Consider the following 17,423-nt stretch of genomic DNA (forward strand, 5'->3'; position numbering starts at 1 on the left):
ATCCCAAGCTCTGATATACCTAAATTACTAAAAGCAATTGATCAATTCTCCAATATATCCAACTACAAACTTAACTTGAACAAATCCAGTATATTTCCCTTAAATCCCCCAAACCTATTTAACCTAATTCCATTCTCAGACATAATGAAAATAAAGCAATCAATGAAATACCTAGGAATCACATTCTCCCAAAACAAGAAAGATTTCTACCAGAACAATATTCTTAACAATTATCAAAATATAAAACAAGATTGTAATAGATGGAAAAACCTTAAACTACCCTTTCTGGCTAAAATATCCATAATCAAAATGAATATACTACCGAGAATACTATATGCATTTACGTCCATCCAAGTAATAATACACAACATATTCTTCAATCAACTAAACACCTCATTAGCTAAATTCTTATGGGAACCCAAAAAACAAGAATTGCTTATCAGAAATGATCACTTCCAAAATGTAAAGGGGGATTAAACCTACCGGACTTTAAACTTTATTATATAATAATCAACTGCAGTAGAATCCTAAAAATAGCGGAACATTTGCCAGTGTCCAACAAATGTCCCCCAGCATGGATCATAATATACCATAACTATATCAAAACATTAGATATTAACCCTAGAGCTCTCCCATTTTTAAAACCTAAAGTATATAGGGACATACAAGATTCCTGACCCTCTAAGACACTCCATTATTGAAACACAAAACTATTCAACTCTATAAATCTTGGAACAGCAATGGAAACCCTTAAACCACTACACAAAAACTCTAATTTTAAACTCAATAACACTATGATAAACCTCAATAGGTATCCCTTACTAAAAAACATGAAAATCCAAGATTTATTCCCATATATTAAACAGTCAATTGAAGAAGTAAGAACACATCTTAACTAACCAAAATCCTACACGATTATGCTGAGACAAATTAAAGAACTATGTTATAACTACCTACAAAACCCTAAACTAAACATAACAGATATGAATAATTGTGAATCTTTATGGGAAATTATGCTATCTGGGAATAAAATGCTTTTGAATATATATAAAATGATAAATGGCATTAAATATCAAAATAATCTACTTTTTTCAAAATATTAGCTTAAAAATAACCCATCCCTAATGGAACAGCAGTTGTCCCTTATGATGGAATTATCCTCTAAAGTAATACCATTAAAAAAATGAATATACACTCAACTTATGATTTACAATAATGCTTACTTCACTCCTACCATATTACACAAATTTAACTCCTCCAACTCACAATTCTGCCCATACTGTGAGATGCAAGAAGCAGATTTAATACATATATTCCGGAGATGCAAATGCGTATACAAATTGTGGAACTCTCTAAAACTTCAGTTACAAAAAATAGGATACGAAAAGGCAACACTGACATGGGAGTTTACACTTCTTCATATTACAACCTCAAATCTAACCAAAATCCAAATCAATACACTTATTACACTATTTTCACTATTCAACTCTATATAACATCTAAATGGATAGATAAACTAACCATCACATGGGAAGGATTCAAGAAAATGGCTATAAAACATTTGTTAGCTCACAAAATGATAATTGATGCAGGTTGGAAAAAAGACAATAAAACAAACTTGGAAACAAGTTTTTAACTTAATTTTAGCCTAAACTAGAACCTAATCTCAAAGAATTATTCAAAAGATTCAATGATACCCACATTTCACTACACAAATTTTAAAGATATCAACAGGACATGATATCAATGTAAGCTTTGTCTCTATCTTTGTATTATTGTATGCATATGTATGTATCTGTGTGTGTGTGTGTGTATATGTTGTTGTGTCTTTCGGCTTTTCCTGGTTAGGGGTCGCCACAGCGGAACTCCGGTCTGCTAAATGATTGGCAGTAGATTTTTACATGCTGGCTTGCCGGGCCTAATGCACAGCCTTCAATGAAGGAACGCCCATTCACGCATGTCGCCACACAGAAGACGCTCTAACTGAGTATCGAATGGGCAACGACAACGCTACCGCAGCACCACCACTGCAATTGTGTGTGTGCATATATATATATATATATATATATATATATATATATATATATATATATATATATATATATGTTTAGTTACCTGTATATTCATATATACCAAATGATGAGTGGCATCTTTTTTGTACAGAGTGTAAATAGTTTTATGATTTCATGTTTCATTCATCCTGAATATACAAACCAATTTCATTATTTGTTATGTTTGTTGTTAATGAAAAAGAATCATTAAAATCCTTTTTTGGAAAAAAACAAACAAACAGTTCTACTATACTAAAAAATAGGGATGATATCAGCAGCTGCAGATGCTGATGCTGATGATGGTAACATAGTTATATTTATAAGGCAATCCGAGGAAAGTGGTAGGTAGTCCTCAAGTTTAATGGCTTGATCTCCCATCCCATAACAAAGTAATGCTGCAGAAAGTGACAGTGTATGACAAAGTCAAGCACATGCTAACATTACACTCACGCTTGTAGAGGGAGAAAACCCATGCACTTCTAAACCAGTATCATCAAACCCAGAAGAACACGTTGAGAATGTTGGCAGGCATTCAGAGATAACAGTGTCCACAGTGACACCTTTACAAGGGACAGTCATATTCAGGAATTTCTTACATCTGTCCCAGGAAACATGTAAAGCACTGGCTGCCCAACAGGAAATATATATCATCACATTGCTACAGCTAAGAGCATTGCCACAGAGAGTCATCTGGAAATGGTTGGAGTCCTCCAGGGTATGAGTGATCATTTCCAGCACTACTTCAAAATGGTGGAGAGTAGGGATAATGTCTTGATCACAATTATGCATATTATGGTGGCACAGCAAGCATCCATGGCCAACTACATTCATACTCTCATTAGGACATACCAGGGTCAAGCTGGAGTCAGTCTTGCAAGGGGCAGAGGACTGGGTACTATCAGGACATGTGGGGGGAGAACACATGATAATACCATTGCTTCTCAAGATAGTAATATCAGTAGTCAAGATGAACAAACACAATGTATTTTTTGTAGGCCATGTCAGAATTCATCTACACCTAGCATAACCTCACATTCAAGGTCACAACCATTGTCACACAGCACTGTCAGGTCAGTGACAGTAGGATCACCTGCATAAAGGTGGTCACAATAACAGACCAACTCACCTTACAGTTCTCATGGTAGCCCCTCCTCAAAATCACTTGCACTATCACCTAGCCTATGTTTTGGAGACATGTATGACTCATTTGATCGCAAACTACTGTGAATCAGCTTCAAGGACATATCTGTCTGTTTAACTGGAATGGGTGTTTTGGGGTGGGAGTCTGCAAATGAATGCATTTCATCCCTTTAAACCAGTATGTGTATCATCAATGAAAGGTATACAAAAAACATTGATACATGTAATCCATTTCTGCAGGTGAAGTTACCTACAACATAAAAGTAATAATGTACAAATATTTTCAGGAGAATTATATCATAAGCAAATGACACATTAAAAATGAGTATCCTGCCATGTAAACATACATTGTTGCTACTTCACCCTCCCCAGCGTACAAATGATAGCTTATAATGTTTCTGAAGTCATCAATTCTTTATGACAACATAAAATTAATCTAATCTGCTGTACCACAGAATAATCTAAGCAGATGGCATAATAAAGAAAAGCAGTATAATTAATTTTCATTAATTTGTAGTGCATTAACTGATGAAGTATTTCACTCTTGGCAATATTCATTACTTTTGTATAATTAAGTAATTAGTAAAGCAGACCTTATTCATCAAGACAGACAAAAATGTGAATTATTATTTTTTTATAAGATGCCTTATGACATCACTGCCCAGGAATCAGTAAGCATGTAGGCATAAGTCACAATAATATAAGGAGCTTTTGTAAAAGACAATAAAAAATATTTTAAGATGAGAGAGAATGTCATATGAACCGTGACAGCAGACCATACATCAAGCAGCCTAGACCGCAGATATCACTAATTGCATCAATTATGCTCTATGTGTTTTTACAATAAAGGAAACACTATCCTGAATGTATAGTTTGTGAACTAGATAGGATCTCTTTACCTGGGTAGCTGCATGTCATGCATGACCATGCCACATGTAGTCCCTTACCACTGTTGTTGGCTGGTCATAATTACTCATATTTGGAGTTGAACTGGGAGCTGCAGTAACAGCATGTGTCACTTCACTATCAGACAGCTACATGATCATTTTATGCAGAATGCAGCATGCAGTAAACATCCTGAACACACTACCTGGGTCATAGTGAAGAGCACTCCCAAACTCATCCAGGAACCTGAAATGGCTTTTCAGAAGGCCAAAGACCCTTTCAATGGCAATATAAGTCTGGGACAGGAATGTGTTATATACCTCCTATGCAGATCTACTTGGATTTCTCACTGGTGTCATGATCCATGGCTCAAGTGGATATGGGCTCCAGTGGATATCCAGCATCACCTAAAAAAATATTTTTCCACTTATCAAAAAGATGACCATTAGGCAGCCTATCATGCAAGGAGAGGAGATAGATTGAGCCAGATATGGGAATCGTGTGCACTGTCAGAATGCAGGGCAGAGACATTGCTTATACATCCACATGTATCCCTCACTACCTGGAAGTTGTTGGAATGGTAGCCTTTCCTACTGTCATACCACTTCCCCTGTGGACAAAGAGGGCCCCTAATTGCAACATGAGTGCAATCTATCACACTGAGTACCTCAGGGAAATGTGCCAGCCCATAAAAGGTGTGTATTGTTCTGAGATGACATAAGGAAATAGCTATACTGATCAACACATGCCAAGAGTACATCCAGAAACAGTATCCTAGAGGCAGAAGACTGTGAGATCCCAAACGTGTCTTCAGTCTGTCCCTGTAAGGTCTCTGTATCATGTACAGTAAGGGCTATGGAGTCCATATGGATAGGAAGTTAATGTGTCCCTGCAGTGCCCTATGGGGTCAAACATACCCTCTAAGACCATTAAAATGTCCCTGTCCACTCTGAACCCGTCAAATATTTCCTGATTATCAAAGTTATAATGAGTAGTACTTTGCTTATATTCTTGCCTTCTTGGTCACCGAGCAATGCTGGGCTCAAGTGTTTTTGCCTAGCCAAGACAAGCAACTCAGTCCTGGAAATGACAAAGCTAGCAGCAAAGGACAGCATTTTTGCTGATTGTAACTCTGATAGATTTGACAAGGTCTCTCTTTATATAGTGCATCTGTGACCAGTGCAGAAAAGTGAGAAAATATGACTATGTGTTGCAAAAAATGTAAAAAATACTTCATTAACATACAAAGATTTACATTACTCCTCATTTACATTTGCATATTTTCATAAGCACATTTGGAGTCATCACACAGTGGAGTAAATGGACTCTATGAATTGCAGCTCACCTGTGCTTGTCCATGAACATTGCAGGTAGCCTCAGTGGATTTGAATAACTGAATATGAACACGAGCCTAGAAAGAAAAGCTCTGTCATGTCTCAGTGCCTGAATACTTATGCTTCATATAGAAAAACATGCATAAAAATAAAAAGAGAGCTATAGAATGCTCATTGCACAGTGGATAGCATTGTTGCCTCACAGCAAGAGTTTGCTGGTTTAATTCTCTGCTGGTGTGCTTTCTCTTTGGAGTCTGCATGTCCTGCCTGTGTTTACATGGGTTTCGTCCAGGTGTCCAGTTTCCTCGTGCATTCCAAGGACATGCATTAGGTGTATTGGACACCCTAAATTGGGCATAGGTGTGAGTGTGCATATGAGTGTGTGGTACAGAAGAACAGCTGCAGAAGTGCTAGCCACCTGGTTGTGTGAACCTTGGCTCTCGATGATTGTCACTGTTAAATGACACTCCAAGCCACTGTGAAAAAATGGGTAAAGGGGTTGTGGATGGATGAATACAGCACTCACTGGAAAACCAAATTTCCTTTCTTAATCAGCAGGACATTTGGATGAAAATATTAACCAAAGTAACTAACTAAAATTATGTAAGCAAGTACTTTAATGCTGATGTCTTCTTCTTACATCTAAATAATGGCTCCTACTTATGTGGACTTTATAACACAAATGTGGATATAAACAGAACCTGTACATAATGTAGCCAGTAATGATCCAGGCACAAATGCTTGCAGCCATGGTCTCCTTAGTATATTTACTTACAGCAAATATGCTTCAGACACTGTGTCACAGCAATATTACATATCAATATCTCCAAAAACAGACAATAAACATTACAGCACTACTATATTCACAGCTGCAGTGAACAAGCATGGTATGATACTGAATGATAACATCAGTATAACAAAACAGTTTGATGCTAGTTAAAAGGGTCATTCATCATCCTCACTGGATGTAAAGTCTGAATAATCTAACAGATGCTACCATCTGCTGTTTATAGCCAGGTACCTTATAAAGGTAGCAAGAGTATGATAATTATTATAGAGACAACAGAAATCCATCACCACTTTTCCTAACAATTCGTACAGACAGTCCTTATACTTAAAGTAAAATCTCATCATGATTACCGAGGAAGGAAATCTGGGGTACCTGCTGTACTGTTGCACTTGCTCTTCACATGATCCCTGTGAATGATAAGATACAAACAGCAAACAGGTTAGAGGAGGATAACACACATATTGGTGTTACTGCTTTACAATGGTATCTCAGGCATGTAAAATATAAGAATACATTCGCTTTTTTTTTCTATACGGAAAGGAGATGTGGAACTGCCAGGCACCAGGGAAGCAAGCCATCACAGCAACCGTACTGTTTACTTTTATTTATTCATGTTTATAAATAAATAAATTGCGAATTTAGCATTCCTTAAAAGCTAGCCACCAAGGACTGGATTCCTTTCACCATGACCTTGATATGGTTCTGATGTCTTGTATAAATAATCAGTTGTTGTGCATTTTGTTTTCTGGACACAGGAACTTCCATCCACATTATGTTTAGCCCTTCCATAGTCATAAACTCTGACATATTCAAACTGTTTTCATCTTCAAATTCTTGGATTTCCAGTTTGTTATGGGTTTCCTGATTTTTCCTTTTGTTAGTAAGAAAGATAATTTTCCATGCTCCTAAGTCGCTTGCCTCTGAGCAGCTTTTTGTCACAATCTGTTTTCCCTTCTTCTGAACTTTAGCCCTTTAAATGTGGGGGTAGATTTCTTTGCAGCTGAAAGCAATGTTATCCACCATACCAAACATCAAGATAACTCATTTCTCTAATATTTTATTTCAAAATTGTTTAAACAAATAAATAAAAAAATACTTCTTCCTTCAGGTAAATTACACAATGTATGTTAATGAACCTATGATCCTTTTCAGATGTTGTAATATTGTGAAGCATTTAGTGTGCAAAAGAGGAAACCAATTTACATAGTGAATGACTATAGATTATTTCTTGCATGTTTACTGATACACTCATTTATTGGTGCCCTCACCACTGCATCAAACAACACAAATACTCAGTAATGACAGAAAAAGCACTGAGAAGTAATTTTTAAAACACTGAATTTTGAGTCCTCCAATGATGGAATAAATATCACTGTATGTAGTTACTAGTGCAGTGGAAAAGAAATATTTGGAGTAATGTATCAAATGAAAGACCTTGTTAAAAATAGACCAACAAATCCCAGAATGATAGTCTATGAAAATTCAATGTATACTTTGACATACTAAAGTAGTACATAATAATCTATGCATTTAGTAATCCAGTAGACCACATGTCTAAATTGCTCTGCTAGATGCTGTGCAGTCCTGTAAAATACATGTACATCACTGCAATGTAGCTAATCTAGAAAGCATACAACTATAGTTTTACCTAGTATTGAAATGCATGTTTTGTTTATTTTTTCTTTGAGATGCTATTAGTCATTTATTTATTCTGAAATGGACAACACGCTGTGCTGGGAGTTAAAATGCCTCAGAGTAAATTTAGTGCTGCCATTGGTCTGAAATATTTGGGATCACTGTTTGAGGAAACAGCTGATAAATAACTACATGCAATATGTAATAAGGATGATGTCTATGATATAGAGAACATATAATGGTCAGTCATGGGAATTTTAAAATTTGCTGCAATGTCTCATATTTTCTCATTTACCCTAATGCCAGAAGTTCTTCTGTCCTCAACAGCTGAGGCATGTAGGACTACAGTAACCTCCATAATATCATACCGGGTCAGCACAGGTACACCTGCAATAACATTGTTTAAATTATCTATGCATCTTAAAATCCACATGTATATACGGATGTGCTTGACCCACACACATCTTTACTGTCCAGATTTTCATAGAATGTCCAAACTATTTTGTCATAATTTTGTTCTGTTCCACACAAATGTGTGGTTTTCTAACAAATCACTGAGGACTGAAGTCACAAAATAATGGCAGACACCTGAGGTTCAGACTTTATATCCTTCAGATAATGCATGCCAATGTGACACTTATTATTCTAACAGCTTTCTAAGTTTATATGGGGCAATATTTAAAATTTGTCCCTGATCTTGTTCTTTTGTCCACCTGTTATTTTGACTTTGTTCAGATTTCTTGTGATCAGAGATTGAGAGGAGTGTTTTCCCATCATAGTCTGGGGAACAGGCCACATTCAAAAGCCCTTCAGGCCTCTAAGACTATGTAAGGCAAAGGTGTGTGGAATGAGGCCAGGATTTTCAAAGGACAGACTGTTCGATTCCCAGATATATGACTTCCAAAGTAGATTCTACTTAAATGTGTTAATAAAAAAAAAAAAAATCCACAGACCGCAAATAAGGAGACATATTCCTATCTATAGGTCATTCTCAAATCCAAAGGCAGACATTCGTTCAGACAGTGCATGCCACTGAAGTAGTCTCAGAGTATGGCCTACAAATCAGCTCTGGAAGTTCACACTAAAGTAACACTAGGACAGTGGGGCACTGATTTCTTTTGTAGGAATGTCTTCTTCTAGGGATATAACAAACAAAAGTGCATCCCACTGTTTGGTTGGAACCTTTACTTAAAGCAATGGACCGCATCTTGAACAGCCCCTGGCAGGACTTAACTACAGATGAGATTGCAAATTATTTATTTGGTTGTCTTTCAGGGATGGACATGTTATGTGAAGTGAACAGCTCTACTGCAGCCCAAAATGTGTGCGACATCTTCTGAAACTATGAAGAATTCTGCAGAGTGGCAAACCTGACAAGGATACAACTGTAACTACAGCTCAAGAGAGAAGTTTGACTACTGGATCTAACATTTTATTTATTGCTGAGGACTGATGCCATGTTTTGAGGATAATTCAAATGACAACTATGGTACTGTGAACATATGTTTTGTGTCAGTCAAATAGGACTATGTATTATTCATAGCTTTCTACTATACTTCAAACACAGGACCTATAAATATAGTCAAAAATTAAGTAGAAAACTAAAATAACTGAAATAATACAATTACAAAATCATCACATTATTAAACCAGATAAAACAGATAGTACAGGGAGGCAGTGTATCTTCACATATACTAATAAGATACCTGTCATTGTTGCACATTGAATATGCACCAGTTAGCCCGTTGCTAAGCACCACAGAACTACAACAATTAAATACATCCGGTTTCCATTTTTTAGTTGTCGGACGGTGTTGCTAAGCACCACACCCCTCTTCACAAACAGGGAGAGACGGGAAAAAGAAATATTCAATTAATTACATCCAAATTTCTAGTTTTAGATAAATTGCAGATGTCAGGTGCATATGTATCATAGGTATAAGTGCAGCTCAGCATTGCTAAGCATTGTGCCATACCATGAAAATAGCACATAAATCTAAAAAATTAAAATATTACTTTCCTGTGCCTAACACCTGCCCAGGCATTTTCTGGACACTCCACAACTATGGGACAGCTTCTACACTGCTGCTTGCATGGATTCAATATTCATGTAACTCTGATCTCCCTCAGCAGTGCACCATAATTCATATGTGTAATTCATTGCTGGGGAAGAACCATGGCCATACACACAGGTAAATTCCATGTATGCTCTACGTGGAGCCTACATTAATTTTATTGAATCCAGACTATTGTTTTAAATAACTTTTAAAAATATGAGAACTAGATTGCTGTCTGTATGTTAGCCTTGAATTCCAAGTCTTGGATATAAAGCATGAGTACAAAACATCACAGTGTGTGTGTGTGTGTGTGTGTGTGTGTGTGTGTGTGTGTGTGTGTGTGTGTGTGTGTGTCTGCATATGTAAGCAGTGTATGTATGTATATATATATATATATATATATATATATATATATATATATATATATATATATATATATATATATAAAGTTATTTAAAACAATAGCTCAGCAAGCTCCTGGTGCCCTGCATAGGTCTACAGCAGCAAAGAAACAAAAGAGAGACTTTGGAGTGAGTAAGTATCATTTTTTCTGCATTTTCTTGCTGCCTTTAGCTAATTCTGCCTAAAATGTCAATTTTTTAGAGTTTCTGTGATTTAAAAAGCTTGTTTCAGCTACATATTGTACTTATTTTACTGCCTGCACTTTAACAAAGTCATTTTTGTGTTTAAATTACCTGTTTAAGTGTTGTGGGCTACACACTCAAGTGTGATAGCCATTTCTGTGCATTTAAAGTGTTTTTTTATTGTATCTGCTTTATTTTCTGAAAAAGAAACAAAAAAAGAATACTTGTTTTCCCACCCTTCTAAGCTGGTATAGTCCAGTTTTCAGGTTAGTGCTGAATTCAAGGCTGTGTTACAAGTTTCTGTGTTTGCCCATACCTTACTTGGATAGAAGGAAGTTTCTCTGTTCACATGTGAGAGAGGGGAGCTTTAAGCAGACTATCTGTCCCTGGACGAGTGGTTTCATCCCGGAAATTAGTAGTTTATTGGCCATTTTGGGCTAAAGACTTATTTTGCAAAGTCAGTTACTCAGAGGCTTGTATTATTGGGGATAGTTACAATCATTGGCATGCATTTTTGGTATATGTATATGTGTGTATGTTTGTGCATATTTGCAAAAGCCTTCACTGGTATGTGTTAATATGGCAGATGGATTTTGAAAGCCATCACCAGTTGTGTTTTATCAGAATATTGCAGAGAATTGGAGAATGTTTGAGCAAGAGCACAATATTTTTATACAAGCAGCTTATTCTGACAAAGATGCATGCACTAGGGTATTCATTTTACTAAACCTAGCTGGGTCAGAGGCCATTGAAAAAGAGTATTAATTTTTGTATGTACCAGCAGTATATGAGAGAGAAGGTGAAAACTGTCATATTGTTGTACAGGCTGAATCAAAGGAAGACCCCAACTGTTTGAAGTGCAAATTCAGGGAAATGTTTAACCCCCAGACAAATATTACATTAACGAGTGATGTAACAATAAGTATCCTGTTGTTTTTTTGTTTGTTTGTTTGTTTTTTTTGCTTATTTTTACTAGTAATTGCTTATTCTAGATATTTATAGCACTTTTATTGCCTGATACATACTTTTTACTATATTTTATAGCTATAAACTAATCTGCACAGTTGTACTAAAATTGTCTGCCTCACAGGGCCAGATAAATAAGATTTTTACTGTCACACTGTTTGTAAACCTTTCTAGCCAGTTTCACTGTGTGTAAGGTATTAACTGGAAATTTTCTCCATTTGTTAAACATCTGTTTGTTCTGATTTCCAGTCAAGGAGTGTATCATATAACTGATTTAGTTTCCCACCCTCCCTCTGTATTGGTATCTTGTTCTTATACTTGGTGGCTTTGCAGTTGCCCGGCCCTATTGTAATTTTGATCTGGGACACTCCTCCCAGTCTAGTGTCATTAGCTCATTCAACTTAATACAGAGAGAACATTTGAGAAGGCCAACCACTTAGTTTCTTAACCTGGAATTATCTCTGTTCCTCTTTTCTCCCTTTCTACTTTACTAAAAAAATAAATAAATAAATAAATAAAAATCTACCATTGCTAAAACATCATTGTGTTCTGACTGAGTGTGCTTCTCAAACAATCTGGAAAAATAGAGCTGATAAGTATATTTTTTGGCATTTTTTTTAACTGTTCAAAGTTGAATAAAACAGTAATTGAACTCAGTTCAGAATGCAGTTTGAATAAATTGCATTTATTTAAACTGCATGTGCTTTAATATTGCTACAACTCAACTGCTCTAGCTGGCACTGCACTTGAATTTTTCTTAGTGCTGGTTTAGCTGGTTTTCTATAAAAAAAAGTTCTAAGCTTGTTTCCTGCCTTTCATGTAATTAGTCTAGTCCAGATACATATTTTCTGTGTCTAGGAGTGTTTGTAAGCTTCTGATTCCCCCAAGCCTTTCTGTGTTGGAAGGAAGCCTTCTAGCTTATCTGTGGGAGTGGTAAGCACTAGATAGCCTAGCTACCACAAGAGGAGTGGTTTCTGGCCCAGAAATTGTAGTTTATTGGACGTTTGGGCAGCTTTTCCATCTCTTTCATCTTTCTGGTTTAAAAGTCCACATTTGCGCTTGTTTCCTACCTTTCCTGTAACTAGTCAAGTCCAGATACAGATTTGCTGTATCCAGGACTGTTTGTAAGCTTCTGAGTGGTACCAAAAAGTCTGCTCTTCAATTTTTCCCTTAGATCTGCTAGTTCTCTCCTCTCCTGCACTTTTAGTAGCTTATTAGTCAAGAACTTTACCAGACTTCACCCGAATAGCTGGTCAAGAGGAGAAGGGCAACACTTGCACCACACCACATGGAACACATAGCCCTCCAGAACACACACCAGCACTGCCTTCACATAAAAGCATAAATCACACACCCACTTTCGCGATAAATAAAATCTCAATAAAAATCTACCTAAACAGCAGAGGCCTCCAAGGCAGAAACGCACTCAACCACCACAACACAACACTAATCATGAGACTCATAACTCTCCTAAACAGTGTGCCACTCAACAAAGCCCCTAAGACAAAACTCAATAGCGAGGCACACTGATGTCCCACTCACTAGGTTGAATAAGGAGAAAGTAAGTAACAGTCAGCTGCATGTCCAGTGCCAGGATCTACCACATAATGCATGCACTCAGGTCCCTCAACAACAGGTACAAAATGACTCTGTCATTGCACATGTGGGTGTGAATGACCTGAGATGTACCTCCCTGGTCTACATGAAAAGAGACATGGAGGAACTCTCAGATTATATAGCCCAGGTGGGTATGACCCTAGCCCTTAGCAGCATCCTACCATCACCCAGAATGATAGCACAGTACAAGCAGAAAATGATTGATTTCAACAATTGGCTAAGTTTCTGGTGTCATTCTAAGGGGATCCAGTATCTGTCTGCCTGGAATGACATGACTGACAGAGCTCAATGCTTTGCCAGAGATGGCCTGCATCTGTCACCCTTGGGCTTCCAGATACTGGCCAAGGCTCTTGCCACCCATATAGTGCCTTTTTTAGGCTATGTTCCAAAGACTCAATTACCACTGTATCAGCTACAAACAAATGCAATCTGAGGGTCATGCTGCTCAATGCTAGAAGTCTAAATCTCAAAATGCACTCACTCGAAGCACTCCTTATAATGGAGAAAAGTGACATTTGTGCTATAACAAAGACCTGGTTCAAAGCAGTAGAAAGCACCCCTGCACTACCAGGCTGTAACTCATTCCACACCTTTCGACCCCCAGAACTTGGACCAAAGCTCCAAAGGCGGAGGTGTTTCCATATTTATAAAGGATGCACACACCTCCAAACTGGCAGCCCAACATAACACATCAGAGATACTTCAGGCGCAGCTAACATTGGGTAAGACAGCGATTCAAGTCTTAGCCTGCTATAGGTCCCCAACCATGTCCCAAGACTCACACTCCACATTCCTAAGCACACTGGAGAATATTAGGGTCCAACTTAACATTCTCATGCAGGGTGACTTCAACTACCCCTCCATTAACTGGGTAAACTACTCATGTGCCAATACACTTGCCCAACATTTCCTGGAATTCATTAATTCCAATACCCTGGACCAGCTCGTTCTTACCCCCACTAGAAGGAGCAAAATCCTTGACCTGGTCATTACTCACATGGCCGAGCATTGCTGTACACCAATAGTCAACTCCCCCATGGTTAGATCTGACCACAAACTTATCACCTTGGAAATCCACATCCCTCCCCCCTTGCAAAGGTAACCACCATGAAAAAATTCTCCAAAGCTACCTTTGGGCTCCTACAAACAGAGGTGGCTAACTTCACGGCACCCATGCAAATGGAGAATAGTTGCATGACCACAGAATCATACACCAATGCACTGTACGAACACATACACAAATGCATAGATCTCGACATACCCAATAGAACCAAGATGCCCTCCTCCAAAAAAAGGAAGCCAATCTGGTGGTCCCTTGCCATAAACAAACTCTACAACATAAGGAAGAAACTGATGCAGAATAAGGTGAAGTCTCAATTAGATTCAGCAAAACATTGAGAACCTTCATCAAATCCTCTAAAGCTAGTTATGGTAACAGAAATGCAGCAGATAGTAAAGACAACCAGAAGGCCTTCTATAGTTATGTAAAGAATCTCCATGACAATACCCAGATTTACTCTGAGCTACTGCACAATGGTACTTCCTATACTGAGCCAACAGATATTGCCAATATACTGGCCGACAGATTCAGTGCCAACTTTACCCCTCTCCCTCCCCTAAGGACTAATCACAATACCGGTAGATTGGCAGGCACCCAGTATTACTGCTGCACAGGTTAAAACAGCACTGTCCAAGGCTTCTATGGGACCTGACAATATCCCTGGCTGTGTTCTACATGAACTACAGAGTGAACTGGCACCACACCTGTGTGCCCTGTTCAATCACAGACTCATCTCAGGCTATGTCCCTACCAAATGGCGCACTGCTACAGTCATCCCTCTCCACAAAGGAGGAGTGACTACAGACTCTGGGAACTATTGCCCATTTGCCTGATTAATCTGATATGCAAAGCTATGGAATGCATCATCATGGACCTAATAAACAAGGATAAAGGGAATCTCCAAACTCTGGATCCACCTCAGTTTGGTTTTGTGAAGGGTAGATCATGGCTGCTCAACCTGGTTGACTTCTTTGAGTCAGTCACCAGAGCTATGGATGAGGGCAAGGTGGTTCATACAGCCTACCTTGATCTGGCCAAGGCCTTTGATACTATTCCTCACTCAGGAATCACAGAAAAACTCATCAAGCTAGGCATCAGCCCCTATATCACAAGGTGGGTTGCAAACTGGCTCACAGATAAAACCCACAGTGTTAAAGCAGCTGACTCCAAGTCAGACTGCCGACCAGTCATGTGTGAAGTCCCAGAGGGTTTGGTCCTGGTTCCTCTACTGTTTGGTATCTACTTCTCTGAAGTCCAGGCCAACAGAAAGGGACTCTGGATGACAAAGTTTGCAGATGATTGCAAGTTGGGAGCTATTATTAACTCCCCAAGTGATGTTGACATCCTGCAGAAAGGCCTCACTGAGACCAACGACTGGTGTCCGAACCATGGCCTTAAGCTTAATGCCAAAAAATGTGTCGTCATCCCCTTTGGGAAAAACTTGGTTTCCATGAATTACCACATTGATGGTAGTCCACTGAACACAAGAAGGCGTTATAAGATATCTGGGAACACAGATTGACAGCAACCTCTCTTTTGACCACCACATTGCCACTGTGGTCAGAAAGTCCTTCTATGTGGCACATCTCATTACTAAGGGTTTTGCATCCAGGAAGAAAGAGATCATTGTCTCCCTCTACTCTTCCCTCATTAGGCCAGTCATCGAGTACAATATCCCATTTGGATGTGCCTCACTAGACACCTGCAACAACTGGAGAGGCTGGAAAAAGTACCACACAAAGATGATCCTAGGCCTTAAACAGCTGTTCTGTACAGACAGACTCAAAAAACTCCAACTATTCTCTGTCTCATATCGCCTACTTAGAGGCGATCTCTGCTTGACTTACAAAGCTATACCTGACCCAGCTCTGTTAAAAATGCCAGATCTAAAGAAATCCCAATTCCTCCACACCACACACTCAAGAGACCTCAACCTCATTACTGCAATCAACAGAACATGCTGGAGGGATAGGTTCATAACCCAGAGACTGCCCATGCTATGAAATGGAATTCCCATACATGTCAAACAGAGCACCTCATTGGCCTTCTTCAAGAGCAATCTTGATGAGTGGATGGGAAATAGAAAATTCACCCCGGGGATCACTCCAGTGGCTGTACTCGACAGAGGCACTGGGAACTAATGTCAGGGGCATGATGCCAGGGTAATCCTATGGGCTAGGCTTGTAAAGACTCCAAGGCCATTAGCCTAGTACACACCTATAAACCTATGGGAGGCCTTTGTTTTACACAAGAGATCAGAAACCAGAGGAAACTTTTGCAGCTTATATAACTGACCTGAGAAACAAAGCTCAAATGTGTTGGTTTGGTGACTTAAAAGATGAGTTGATAAAGGATAGGCTTGTGTGTGGTATTAATAGTGCTGCTGTGAGAACGATTTTGCTTCGTGACAGTGATTTAATGTTGAGCAAAGCTATTGAAATTTGTCAAATCCATGAAGTTACAGAAAGGCGCACAAGTATGCTTGCAAGTGATAAGAGTATGGTTTTAGCAGCCACCAGAGCAAATGTCGACAGCATGCAACATGTGGCAAGCAAACACAGGCCTAAGCACATGGCAGCCACAGCCTCTGCTGGTTCACCAGGGAAACCACATAGTTTTCCAGCAAGTTCTAAAAAAGAAGCATCCTCAATGCAGTACAAGCATGAGTCAGCAAAACCTAAATCCAGCTTTATTGTTAACTGTCACAATTGTGGTGCCAATCATGATTCTAAAAGAGAGAAATACTTAGCATTTGGTCAGTCATGCCACAAGTGTAAAAAATGGACCTGTATTCAAAGATTTTGCAAATCAAGTAAACCTCACACAGTTGTAAAGAAGGGTCACTCAAAAAAGCAAGTTGATCAAATAGAGAGCTGCAATTCTACTTTCTAAATAGATGGTGTATCGGTGGCTGGTGAAAAGGTTGATGCTGTGAATCTGTTGGCAAAAAATGAAGTGTTTGTATGTCCAGATCAATGATAAATCCACACACTGTTTCAATGATACTTCTGCTAAGGTAAGAGGTAATGAACAACTCAATATGGCTAGTTGTGCGAAACTCAGTGTGGCTAGTTGTGCAAAACTTGTTGCTTATGGAGGTGCAGAAATTCAAACTAAAGGGTCAGTACTGCTTTCATGTTGTTTGGCTAGGAACTGTTATTCTATGTAGTCCAAAGACCTGTGCAGTCATTATCGGGTCTCAAGACAGTTTGAGAAAGAATTTGCTTTCTTTTACCAAAGACATTCATCATATAAGCACATCTTTTAGTTCCAATTTTAATAAAGCCATTTTCCCAGAGTATGTT

This window comes from Protopterus annectens, chromosome 3.part0, assembly GCF_019279795.1.
Source record: "Protopterus annectens isolate FY-2018-M chromosome 3.part0, PAN1.0, whole genome shotgun sequence".
NCBI classification, from domain to species: domain Eukaryota; kingdom Metazoa; phylum Chordata; order Ceratodontiformes; family Protopteridae; genus Protopterus; species Protopterus annectens.